The sequence below is a fragment of the Pan paniscus genome, chromosome 21 (genome assembly GCF_029289425.2).
Source record: "Pan paniscus chromosome 21, NHGRI_mPanPan1-v2.0_pri, whole genome shotgun sequence".
NCBI classification, from domain to species: domain Eukaryota; kingdom Metazoa; phylum Chordata; class Mammalia; order Primates; family Hominidae; genus Pan; species Pan paniscus.
In genome coordinates, this window is record NC_073270.2 from 34,236,224 (window position 1) to 34,249,416 (window position 13,193).

Here is a 13,193-nt window from a genome sequence, read left to right on the forward strand (position 1 = left end):
TCTAGTTTTTATGTGAAGATATTTCCTTTTCCACCATATGCCTCAAAGCTCTCCAAATGTCCACTCAGAGATTCTACAAAAAGAGTGTTTCAAAACTGCTCTATCAAAGGAAAGGTTCAACTCTTTGAGTTGAATGCACGCGTCACAAAGTAGTTTCTGAGCATGCGTCTGTCTAATTTGTATGTGAAGATATTTCCGTTTCCAACGAAGGCCTCAAATCAATCCAAATATCCACCTGCAGATTCTACGAGAAGACTGTTTCATAACTGCTCTATGAACAGTAAGTTCAACTCTGTGAGTTGAATGCCAACATCAAAAAGAAGTTTCTGAGAATGCTTCTGTCTGGATTTTCTGTGGAGATACTTACTTTTCCACCAAAGGTCTCAAAGCTCCCCGAATGTCCACTTGCAGATTCTACAAAAAGAGTGTTTCAAAACTGCTCTACCAAAATAAAGGTTCAACTCTGTGAGTTGAATGCGCACGTCACGAAGAGGTTCCTGTGAATGCTTCCGTCTTGTTTTTATGTGAAGATATTCCTGGTTCCAATGAAGGCCTCAAAGCATTCCAAATATCCACTTGCAGATTCTACGAAAAGAGTGTGTCATAACTGCTCTATGAACAGGTAAGTTCAACGCCGAGAGTTGAATGCAAACATCACAAAAAGTATCCGAGAATGCTTCTCTCTGGATTTTCTTGGTAGATATTTACATTTCCAGCAGAGGCCTCAAAGCAGTCCAAATATATACTTGCAGATTCTAGGAAAAGAGAGTTTCAAAACTGCTCTATGAAAAGGTATGTTGAAATCTGTGAGTTGAATGCAGACATCAGAGAGGAGTTTCTGGGAATGCTTCTGTTTACTTTTTATGTCACGATATTCCCTTTTCCAACGAAGGCCTCAAAGCAGTCCAAATATTCAATTGAAGGTCCTACGACGAGAGTGTTTCAAAGCTGCTCTATGAAAAGAAAGTTTCAAATCTGTGAGTTGAATGCACACGTCACAAAGAAGTTTCTGAGAATCCTTTTGTCTAATTTTGAATGAAGATATTCCCGTTTCAAACGAAGGCCCCAAAGCAGTTTAAATATCCACTTTCATATGAAGGAAAACAGTGTTTCAAAACTGCTCTATGAAAAGTTATGTTCAACTCCGTGAGCTGAACGCACACGTCACAACGAAGTCTCTGAGAATGCTTCTGGCTAGTTTTTATGTGAAGACATTCCCGTTTCCAACGAGGGCCTCAGAGCAGTCCAAATATCCACTTGCGTTTACTACGAAACGAGTGTTTCAAAACGGCTCTATGAAAAGATATGTCCAAATTTGTGAGTCGAATGCAAACATCACAAGGAAGTCACTGAGAACGCTTCCGTCTAGTTTTTATGTGTAGATATTTCGTTTTCCACCACAGGCCTCAAAGCTCTCCAAACGTCAAATTGCAGATTCTACAAAAAGAGGGTTTCAAAACGATTCTATCAAGAAAAAGTTTCAACCCTGTGTGTTGAACGCACACATCACAAAGTAGTTTCTGAGAATGCTTCTGTCTAGTTTTTATGTGAAGATGTTCCCGTTTCCAACGGAGGCCTCCAAGCAGTGCCAATATCCACTTGCAGATTCGAAGAAAAGAATGTTTTAAAACTGCTGTACGAAAGGGATGTTCCACTCTTTGAGCGGAATGCAAACATCGCAAAGAAGGTGCCGAGAATGCTTCCGTCGAGATTTTACGTGAAGATATTTCCTTTTCCACTGTAGGCCTCTAAGCTTTCCCAATGTCCACTTGCAGATTCTACAAAAAAAGGGCTTCAAAACTGCTCTAACAAAAGAAAGAAAGGTTCAAATCTGTGAGTTAAATGCACACATCACAAAGACGTTTCGGAGAATGCTTCTGTCTAGCTTTTATGTGAGAATATTCCTATTTCCAACGAAGGCCTCAAAGCAGTCCAAATATCCACTTGCATATCCTATGAAAAGAGTGTTTCAAAACTGCCCTATGAAAAGGTTTGTTCACATCTTTCGATTGAATGCAAACATTACAGAGAAGTTTTTGAGGATGCTTCTGTCTAGTTTTTATGTGAAGATATTTCCTTTTCCACCATATGCCTCAAAGCTCTCCAAATGTCCACTCAGAGATTCTACAAAAAGAGTGTTTCAAAACTGCTCTATCAAAGGAAAGGTTCAACTCTTTGAGTTGAATGCACGCGTCACAAAGTAGTTTCTGAGCATGCGTCTGTCTAATTTGTATGTGAAGATATTTCCGTTTCCAACGAAGGCCTCAAATCAATCCAAATATCCACCTGCAGATTCTACGAGAAGACTGTTTCATAACTGCTCTATGAACAGTAAGTTCAACTCTGTGAGTTGAATGCCAACATCAAAAAGAAGTTTCTGAGAATGCTTCTGTCTGGATTTTCTGTGGAGATACTTACTTTTCCACCAAAGGTCTCAAAGCTCCCCGAATGTCCACTTGCAGATTCTACAAAAAGAGTGTTTCAAAACTGCTCTACCAAAATAAAGGTTCAACTCTGTGAGTTGAATGCGCACGTCACGAAGAGGTTCCTGTGAATGCTTCCGTCTTGTTTTTATGTGAAGATATTCCTGGTTCCAATGAAGGCCTCAAAGCATTCCAAATATCCACTTGCAGATTCTACGAAAAGAGTGTTTCAGAACTGCTCTATGAACAGGTAAGTTCAACGCCGAGAGTTGAATGCAAACATCACAAAAAGTATCCGAGAATGCTTCTCTCTGGATTTTCTTGGTAGATATTTACATTTCCAGCAGAGGCCTCAAAGCAGTCCAAATATATACTTGCAGATTCTAGGAAAAGAGAGTTTCAAAACTGCTCTATGAAAAGGTATGTTGAAATCTGTGAGTTGAATGCAGACATCAGAGAGGAGTTTCTGGGAATGCTTCTGTTTACTTTTTATGTCACGATATTCCCTTTTCCAACGAAGGCCTCAAAGCAGTCCAAATATTCAATTGAAGGTCCTACGACGAGAGTGTTTCAAAGCTGCTCTATGAAAAGAAAGTTTCAAATCTGTGAGTTGAATGCACACGTCACAAAGAAGTTTCTGAGAATCCTTTTGTCTAATTTTGAATGAAGATATTCCCGTTTCAAACGAAGGCCCCAAAGCAGTTTAAATATCCACTTTCATATGAAGGAAAACAGTGTTTCAAAACTGCTCTATGAAAAGTTATGTTCAACTCCGTGAGCTGAACGCACACATCACAACGAAGTCTCTGAGAATGCTTCTGGCTAGTTTTTATGTGAAGACATTCCCGTTTCCAACGAGGGCCTCAGAGCAGTCCAAATATCCACTTGCGTTTACTACGAAACGAGTGTTTCAAAACGGCTCTATGAAAAGATATGTCCAAATTTGTGAGTCGAATGCAAACATCACAAGGAAGTCACTGAGAACGCTTCCGTCTAGTTTTTATGTGTAGATATTTCGTTTTCCACCACAGGCCTCAAAGCTCTCCAAACGTCAAATTGCAGATTCTACAAAAAGAGGGTTTCAAAACTATTCTATCAAGAAAAAGTTTCAACCCTGTGTGTTGAACGCACACATCACAAAGTAGTTTCTGAGAATGCTTCTGTCTAGTTTTTATGTGAAGATGTTCCCGTTTCCAACGGAGGCCTCCAAGCAGTGCCAATATCCACTTGCAGATTCGAAGAAAAGAATGTTTTAAAACTGCTGTACGAAAGGGATGTTCCACTCTTTGAGCGGAATGCAAACATCGCAAAGAAGGTGCCGAGAATGCTTCCGTCGAGATTTTACGTGAAGATATTTCCTTTTCCACTGTAGGCCTCTAAGCTTTCCCAATGTCCACTTGCAGATTCTACAAAAAAAGGGCTTCAAAACTGCTCTAACAAAAGAAAGAAAGGTTCAAATCTGTGAGTTAAATGCACACATCACAAAGACGTTTCGGAGAATGCTTCTGTCTAGCTTTTATGTGAGAATATTCCTATTTCCAACGAAGGCCTCAAAGCAGTCCAAATATCCACTTGCATATCCTATGAAAAGAGTGCTTCAAAACTGCCCTATGAAAAGGTTTGTTCACATCTTTCGATTGAATGCAAACATTACAGAGAAGTTTTTGAGGATGCTTCTGTCTAGTTTTTATGTGAAGATATTTCCTTTTCCACCATATGCCTCAAAGCTCTCCAAATGTCCACTCAGAGATTCTACAAAAAGAGTGTTTCAAAACTGCTCTATCAAAGGAAAGGTTCAACTCTTTGAGTTGAATGCACGCGTCACAAAGTAGTTTCTGAGCATGCGTCTGTCTAATTTGTATGTGAAGATATTTCCGTTTCCAACGAAGGCCTCAAATCAATCCAAATATCCACCTGCAGATTCTACGAGAAGACTGTTTCATAACTGCTCTATGAACAGTAAGTTCAACTCTGTGAGTTGAATGCCAACATCAAAAAGAAGTTTCTGAGAATGCTTCTGTCTGGATTTTCTGTGGAGATACTTACTTTTCCACCAAAGGTCTCAAAGCTCCCCGAATGTCCACTTGCAGATTCTACAAAAAGAGTGTTTCAAAACTGCTCTACCAAAATAAAGGTTCAACTCTGTGAGTTGAATGCGCACGTCACGAAGAGGTTCCTGTGAATGCTTCCGTCTTGTTTTTATGTGAAGATATTCCTGGTTCCAATGAAGGCCTCAAAGCATTCCAAATATCCACTTGCAGATTCTACGAAAAGAGTGTGTCATAACTGCTCTATGAACAGGTAAGTTCAACGCCGAGAGTTGAATGCAAACATCACAAAAAGTATCCGAGAATGCTTCTCTCTGGATTTTCTTGGTAGATATTTACATTTCCAGCAGAGGCCTCAAAGCAGTCCAAATATATACTTGCAGATTCTAGGAAAAGAGAGTTTCAAAACTGCTCTATGAAAAGGTATGTTGAAATCTGTGAGTTGAATGCAGACATCAGAGAGGAGTTTCTGGGAATGCTTCTGTTTACTTTTTATGTCACGATATTCCCTTTTCCAACGAAGGCCTCAAAGCAGTCCAAATATTCAATTGAAGGTCCTACGACGAGAGTGTTTCAAAGCTGCTCTATGAAAAGAAAGTTTCAAATCTGTGAGTTGAATGCACACGTCACAAAGAAGTTTCTGAGAATCCTTTTGTCTAATTTTGAATGAAGATATTCCCGTTTCAAACGAAGGCCCCAAAGCAGTTTAAATATCCACTTTCATATGAAGGAAAACAGTGTTTCAAAACTGCTCTATGAAAAGTTATGTTCAACTCCGTGAGCTGAACGCACACATCACAACGAAGTCTCTGAGAATGCTTCTGGCTAGTTTTTATGTGAAGACATTCCCGTTTCCAACGAGGGCCTCAGAGCAGTCCAAATATCCACTTGCGTTTACTACGAAACGAGTGTTTCAAAACGGCTCTATGAAAAGATATGTCCAAATTTGTGAGTCGAATGCAAACATCACAAGGAAGTCACTGAGAACGCTTCCGTCTAGTTTTTATGTGTAGATATTTCGTTTTCCACCACAGGCCTCAAAGCTCTCCAAACGTCAAATTGCAGATTCTACAAAAAGAGGGTTTCAAAACGATTCTATCAAGAAAAAGTTTCAACCCTGTGTGTTGAACGCACACATCACAAAGTAGTTTCTGAGAATGCTTCTGTCTAGTTTTTATGTGAAGATGTTCCCGTTTCCAACGGAGGCCTCCAAGCAGTGCCAATATCCACTTGCAGATTCGAAGAAAAGAATGTTTTAAAACTGCTGTACGAAAGGGATGTTCCACTCTTTGAGCGGAATGCAAACATCGCAAAGAAGGTGCCGAGAATGCTTCCGTCGAGATTTTACGTGAAGATATTTCCTTTTCCACTGTAGGCCTCTAAGCTTTCCCAATGTCCACTTGCAGATTCTACAAAAAAAGGGCTTCAAAACTGCTCTAACAAAAGAAAGAAAGGTTCAAATCTGTGAGTTAAATGCACACATCACAAAGACGTTTCGGAGAATGCTTCTGTCTAGCTTTTATGTGAGAATATTCCTATTTCCAACGAAGGCCTCAAAGCAGTCCAAATATCCACTTGCATATCCTATGAAAAGAGTGCTTCAAAACTGCCCTATGAAAAGGTTTGTTCACATCTTTCGATTGAATGCAAACATTACAGAGAAGTTTTTGAGGATGCTTCTGTCTAGTTTTTATGTGAAGATATTTCCTTTTCCACCATATGCCTCAAAGCTCTCCAAATGTCCACTCAGAGATTCTACAAAAAGAGTGTTTCAAAACTGCTCTATCAAAGGAAAGGTTCAACTCTTTGAGTTGAATGCACGCGTCACAAAGTAGTTTCTGAGCATGCGTCTGTCTAATTTGTATGTGAAGATATTTCCGTTTCCAACGAAGGCCTCAAATCAATCCAAATATCCACCTGCAGATTCTACGAGAAGACTGTTTCATAACTGCTCTATGAACAGTAAGTTCAACTCTGTGAGTTGAATGCCAACATCAAAAAGAAGTTTCTGAGAATGCTTCTGTCTGGATTTTCTGTGGAGATACTTACTTTTCCACCAAAGGTCTCAAAGCTCCCCGAATGTCCACTTGCAGATTCTACAAAAAGAGTGTTTCAAAACTGCTCTACCAAAATAAAGGTTCAACTCTGTGAGTTGAATGCGCACGTCACGAAGAGGTTCCTGTGAATGCTTCCGTCTTGTTTTTATGTGAAGATATTCCTGGTTCCAATGAAGGCCTCAAAGCATTCCAAATATCCACTTGCAGATTCTACGAAAAGAGTGTTTCAGAACTGCTCTATGAACAGGTAAGTTCAACGCCGAGAGTTGAATGCAAACATCACAAAAAGTATCCGAGAATGCTTCTCTCTGGATTTTCTTGGTAGATATTTACATTTCCAGCAGAGGCCTCAAAGCAGTCCAAATATATACTTGCAGATTCTAGGAAAAGAGAGTTTCAAAACTGCTCTATGAAAAGGTATGTTGAAATCTGTGAGTTGAATGCAGACATCAGAGAGGAGTTTCTGGGAATGCTTCTGTTTACTTTTTATGTCACGATATTCCCTTTTCCAACGAAGGCCTCAAAGCAGTCCAAATATTCAATTGAAGGTCCTACGACGAGAGTGTTTCAAAGCTGCTCTATGAAAAGAAAGGTTCAAATCTGTGAGTTGAATGCACACGTCACAAAGAAGTTTCTGAGAATCCTTTTGTCTAATTTTGAATGAAGATATTCCCATTTCAAACGAAGGCCCCAAAGCAGTTTAAATATCCACTTTCATATGAAGGAAAACAGTGTTTCAAAACTGCTCTATGAAAAGTTATGTTCAACTCCGTGAGCTGAACGCACACATCACAACGAAGTCTCTGAGAATGCTTCTGGCTAGTTTTTATGTGAAGACATTCCCGTTTCCAACGAGGGCCTCAGAGCAGTCCAAATATCCACTTGCATTTACTACGAAACGAGTGTTTCAAAACGGCTCTATGAAAAGATATGTCCAAATTTGTGAGTCGAATGCAAACATCACAAGGAAGTCACTGAGAACGCTTCCGTCTAGTTTTTATGTGTAGATATTTCGTTTTCCACCACAGGCCTCAAAGCTCTCCAAACGTCAAATTGCAGATTCTACAAAAAGAGGGTTTCAAAACGATTCTATCAAGAAAAAGTTTCAACCCTGTGTGTTGAACGCACACATCACAAAGTAGTTTCTGAGAATGCTTCCGTCTAGTTTTTATGTGAAGATGTTCCCGTTTCCAACGGAGGCCTCCAAGCAGTGCCAATATCCACTTGCAGATTCGAAGAAAAGAATGTTTTAAAACTGCTGTACGAAAGGGATGTTCCACTCTTTGAGCGGAATGCAAACATCGCAAAGAAGGTGCCGAGAATGCTTCCGTCGAGATTTTACGTGAAGATATTTCCTTTTCCACTGTAGGCCTCTAAGCTTTCCCAATGTCCACTTGCAGATTCTACAAAAAAAGGGCTTCAAAACTGCTCTAACAAAAGAAAGAAAGGTTCAAATCTGTGAGTTAAATGCACACATCACAAAGACGTTTCGGAGAATGCTTCTGTCTAGCTTTTATGTGAGAATATTCCTATTTCCAACGAAGGCCTCAAAGCAGTCCAAATATCCACTTGCATATCCTATGAAAAGAGTGTTTCAAAACTGCCCTATGAAAAGGTTTGTTCACATCTTTCGATTGAATGCAAACATTACAGAGAAGTTTTTGAGGATGCTTCTGTCTAGTTTTTATGTGAAGATATTTCCTTTTCCACCATATGCCTCAAAGCTCTCCAAATGTCCACTCAGAGATTCTACAAAAAGAGTGTTTCAAAACTGCTCTATCAAAGGAAAGGTTCAACTCTTTGAGTTGAATGCACGCGTCACAAAGTAGTTTCTGAGCATGCGTCTGTCTAATTTGTATGTGAAGATATTTCCGTTTCCAACGAAGGCCTCAAATCAATCCAAATATCCACCTGCAGATTCTACGAGAAGACTGTTTCATAACTGCTCTATGAACAGTAAGTTCAACTCTGTGAGTTGAATGCCAACATCAAAAAGAAGTTTCTGAGAATGCTTCTGTCTGGATTTTCTGTGGAGATACTTACTTTTCCACCAAAGGTCTCAAAGCTCCCCGAATGTCCACTTGCAGATTCTACAAAAAGAGTGTTTCAAAACTGCTCTACCAAAATAAAGGTTCAACTCTGTGAGTTGAATGCGCACGTCACGAAGAGGTTCCTGTGAATGCTTCCGTCTTGTTTTTATGTGAAGATATTCCTGGTTCCAATGAAGGCCTCAAAGCATTCCAAATATCCACTTGCAGATTCTACGAAAAGAGTGTTTCAGAACTGCTCTATGAACAGGTAAGTTCAACGCCGAGAGTTGAATGCAAACATCACAAAAAGTATCCGAGAATGCTTCTCTCTGGATTTTCTTGGTAGATATTTACATTTCCAGCAGAGGCCTCAAAGCAGTCCAAATATATACTTGCAGATTCTAGGAAAAGAGAGTTTCAAAACTGCTCTATGAAAAGGTATGTTGAAATCTGTGAGTTGAATGCAGACATCAGAGAGGAGTTTCTGGGAATGCTTCTGTTTACTTTTTATGTCACGATATTCCCTTTTCCAACGAAGGCCTCAAAGCAGTCCAAATATTCAATTGAAGGTCCTACGACGAGAGTGTTTCAAAGCTGCTCTATGAAAAGAAAGGTTCAAATCTGTGAGTTGAATGCACACGTCACAAAGAAGTTTCTGAGAATCCTTTTGTCTAATTTTGAATGAAGATATTCCCGTTTCAAACGAAGGCCCCAAAGCAGTTTAAATATCCACTTTCATATGAAGGAAAACAGTGTTTCAAAACTGCTCTATGAAAAGTTATGTTCAACTCCGTGAGCTGAACGCACACATCACAACGAAGTCTCTGAGAATGCTTCTGGCTAGTTTTTATGTGAAGACATTCCCGTTTCCAACGAGGGCCTCAGAGCAGTCCAAATATCCACTTGCGTTTACTACGAAACGAGTGTTTCAAAACGGCTCTATGAAAAGATATGTCCAAATTTGTGAGTCGAATGCAAACATCACAAGGAAGTCACTGAGAACGCTTCCGTCTAGTTTTTATGTGTAGATATTTCGTTTTCCACCACAGGCCTCAAAGCTCTCCAAACGTCAAATTGCAGATTCTACAAAAAGAGGGTTTCAAAACGATTCTATCAAGAAAAAGTTTCAACCCTGTGTGTTGAACGCACACATCACAAAGTAGTTTCTGAGAATGCTTCTGTCTAGTTTTTATGTGAAGATGTTCCCGTTTCCAACGGAGGCCTCCAAGCAGTGCCAATATCCACTTGCAGATTCGAAGAAAAGAATGTTTTAAAACTGCTGTACGAAAGGGATGTTCCACTCTTTGAGCGGAATGCAAACATCGCAAAGAAGGTGCCGAGAATGCTTCCGTCGAGATTTTACGTGAAGATATTTCCTTTTCCACTGTAGGCCTCTAAGCTTTCCCAATGTCCACTTGCAGATTCTACAAAAAAAGGGCTTCAAAACTGCTCTAACAAAAGAAAGAAAGGTTCAAATCTGTGAGTTAAATGCACACATCACAAAGACGTTTCGGAGAATGCTTCTGTCTAGCTTTTATGTGAGAATATTCCTATTTCCAACGAAGGCCTCAAAGCAGTCCAAATATCCACTTGCATATCCTATGAAAAGAGTGTTTCAAAACTGCCCTATGAAAAGGTTTGTTCACATCTTTCGATTGAATGCAAACATTACAGAGAAGTTTTTGAGGATGCTTCTGTCTAGTTTTTATGTGAAGATATTTCCTTTTCCACCATATGCCTCAAAGCTCTCCAAATGTCCACTCAGAGATTCTACAAAAAGAGTGTTTCAAAACTGCTCTATCAAAGGAAAGGTTCAACTCTTTGAGTTGAATGCACGTGTCACAAAGTAGTTTCTGAGCATGCGTCTGTCTAATTTGTATGTGAAGATATTTCCGTTTCCAACGAAGGCCTCAAATCAATCCAAATATCCACCTGCAGATTCTACGAGAAGACTGTTTCATAACTGCTCTATGAACAGTAAGTTCAACTCTGTGAGTTGAATGCCAACATCAAAAAGAAGTTTCTGAGAATGCTTCTGTCTGGATTTTCTGTGGAGATACTTACTTTTCCACCAAAGGTCTCAAAGCTCCCCGAATGTCCACTTGCAGATTCTACAAAAAGAGTGTTTCAAAACTGCTCTACCAAAATAAAGGTTCAACTCTGTGAGTTGAATGCGCACGTCACGAAGAGGTTCCTGTGAATGCTTCCGTCTTGTTTTTATGTGAAGATATTCCTGGTTCCAATGAAGGCCTCAAAGCATTCCAAATATCCACTTGCAGATTCTACGAAAAGAGTGTTTCAGAACTGCTCTATGAACAGGTAAGTTCAACGCCGAGAGTTGAATGCAAACATCACAAAAAGTATCCGAGAATGCTTCTCTCTGGATTTTCTTGGTAGATATTTACATTTCTAGCAGAGGCCTCAAAGCAGTCCAAATATATACTTGCAGATTCTAGGAAAAGAGAGTTTCAAAACTGCTCTATGAAAAGGTATGTTGAAATCTGTGAGTTGAATGCAGACATCAGAGAGGAGTTTCTGGGAATGCTTCTGTTTACTTTTTATGTCACGATATTCCCTTTTCCAACGAAGGCCTCAAAGCAGTCCAAATATTCAATTGAAGGTCCTACGACGAGAGTGTTTCAAAGCTGCTCTATGAAAAGAAAGGTTCAAATCTGTGAGTTGAATGCACACGTCACAAAGAAGTTTCTGAGAATCCTTTTGTCTAATTTTGAATGAAGATATTCCCGTTTCAAACGAAGGCCCCAAAGCAGTTTAAATATCCACTTTCATATGAAGGAAAACAGTGTTTCAAAACTGCTCTATGAAAAGTTATGTTCAACTCCGTGAGCTGAACGCACACATCACAACGAAGTCTCTGAGAATGCTTCTGGCTAGTTTTTATGTGAAGACATTCCCGTTTCCAACGAGGGCCTCAGAGCAGTCCAAATATCCACTTGCGTTTACTACGAAACGAGTGTTTCAAAACGGCTCTATGAAAAGATATGTCCAAATTTGTGAGTCGAATGCAAACATCACAAGGAAGTCACTGAGAACGCTTCCGTCTAGTTTTTATGTGTAGATATTTCGTTTTCCACCACAGGCCTCAAAGCTCTCCAAACGTCAAATTGCAGATTCTACAAAAAGAGGGTTTCAAAACGATTCTATCAAGAAAAAGTTTCAACCCTGTGTGTTGAACGCACACATCACAAAGTAGTTTCTGAGAATGCTTCTGTCTAGTTTTTATGTGAAGATGTTCCCGTTTCCAACGGAGGCCTCCAAGCAGTGCCAATATCCACTTGCAGATTCGAAGAAAAGAATGTTTTAAAACTGCTGTACGAAAGGGATGTTCCACTCTTTGAGCGGAATGCAAACATCGCAAAGAAGGTGCCGAGAATGCTTCCGTCGAGATTTTACGTGAAGATATTTCCTTTTCCACTGTAGGCCTCTAAGCTTTCCCAATGTCCACTTGCAGATTCTACAAAAAAAGGGCTTCAAAACTGCTCTAACAAAAGAAAGAAAGGTTCAAATCTGTGAGTTAAATGCACACATCACAAAGACGTTTCGGAGAATGCTTCTGTCTAGCTTTTATGTGAGAATATTCCTATTTCCAACGAAGGCCTCAAAGCAGTCCAAATATCCACTTGCATATCCTATGAAAAGAGTGTTTCAAAACTGCCCTATGAAAAGGTTTGTTCACATCTTTCGATTGAATGCAAACATTACAGAGAAGTTTTTGAGGATGCTTCTGTCTAGTTTTTATGTGAAGATATTTCCTTTTCCACCATATGCCTCAAAGCTCTCCAAATGTCCACTCAGAGATTCTACAAAAAGAGTGTTTCAAAACTGCTCTATCAAAGGAAAGGTTCAACTCTTTGAGTTGAATGCACGTGTCACAAAGTAGTTTCTGAGCATGCGTCTGTCTAATTTGTATGTGAAGATATTTCCGTTTCCAACGAAGGCCTCAAATCAATCCAAATATCCACCTGCAGATTCTACGAGAAGACTGTTTCATAACTGCTCTATGAACAGTAAGTTCAACTCTGTGAGTTGAATGCCAACATCAAAAAGAAGTTTCTGAGAATGCTTCTGTCTGGATTTTCTGTGGAGATACTTACTTTTCCACCAAAGGTCTCAAAGCTCCCCGAATGTCCACTTGCAGATTCTACAAAAAGAGTGTTTCAAAACTGCTCTACCAAAATAAAGGTTCAACTCTGTGAGTTGAATGCGCACGTCACGAAGAGGTTCCTGTGAATGCTTCCGTCTTGTTTTTATGTGAAGATATTCCTGGTTCCAATGAAGGCCTCAAAGCATTCCAAATATCCACTTGCAGATTCTACGAAAAGAGTGTTTCAGAACTGCTCTATGAACAGGTAAGTTCAACGCCGAGAGTTGAATGCAAACATCACAAAAAGTATCCGAGAATGCTTCTCTCTGGATTTTCTTGGTAGATATTTACATTTCCAGCAGAGGCCTCAAAGCAGTCCAAATATATACTTGCAGATTCTAGGAAAAGAGAGTTTCAAAACTGCTCTATGAAAAGGTATGTTGAAATCTGTGAGTTGAATGCAGACATCAGAGAGGAGTTTCTGGGAATGCTTCTGTTTACTTTTTATGTCACGATATTCCCTTTTCCAA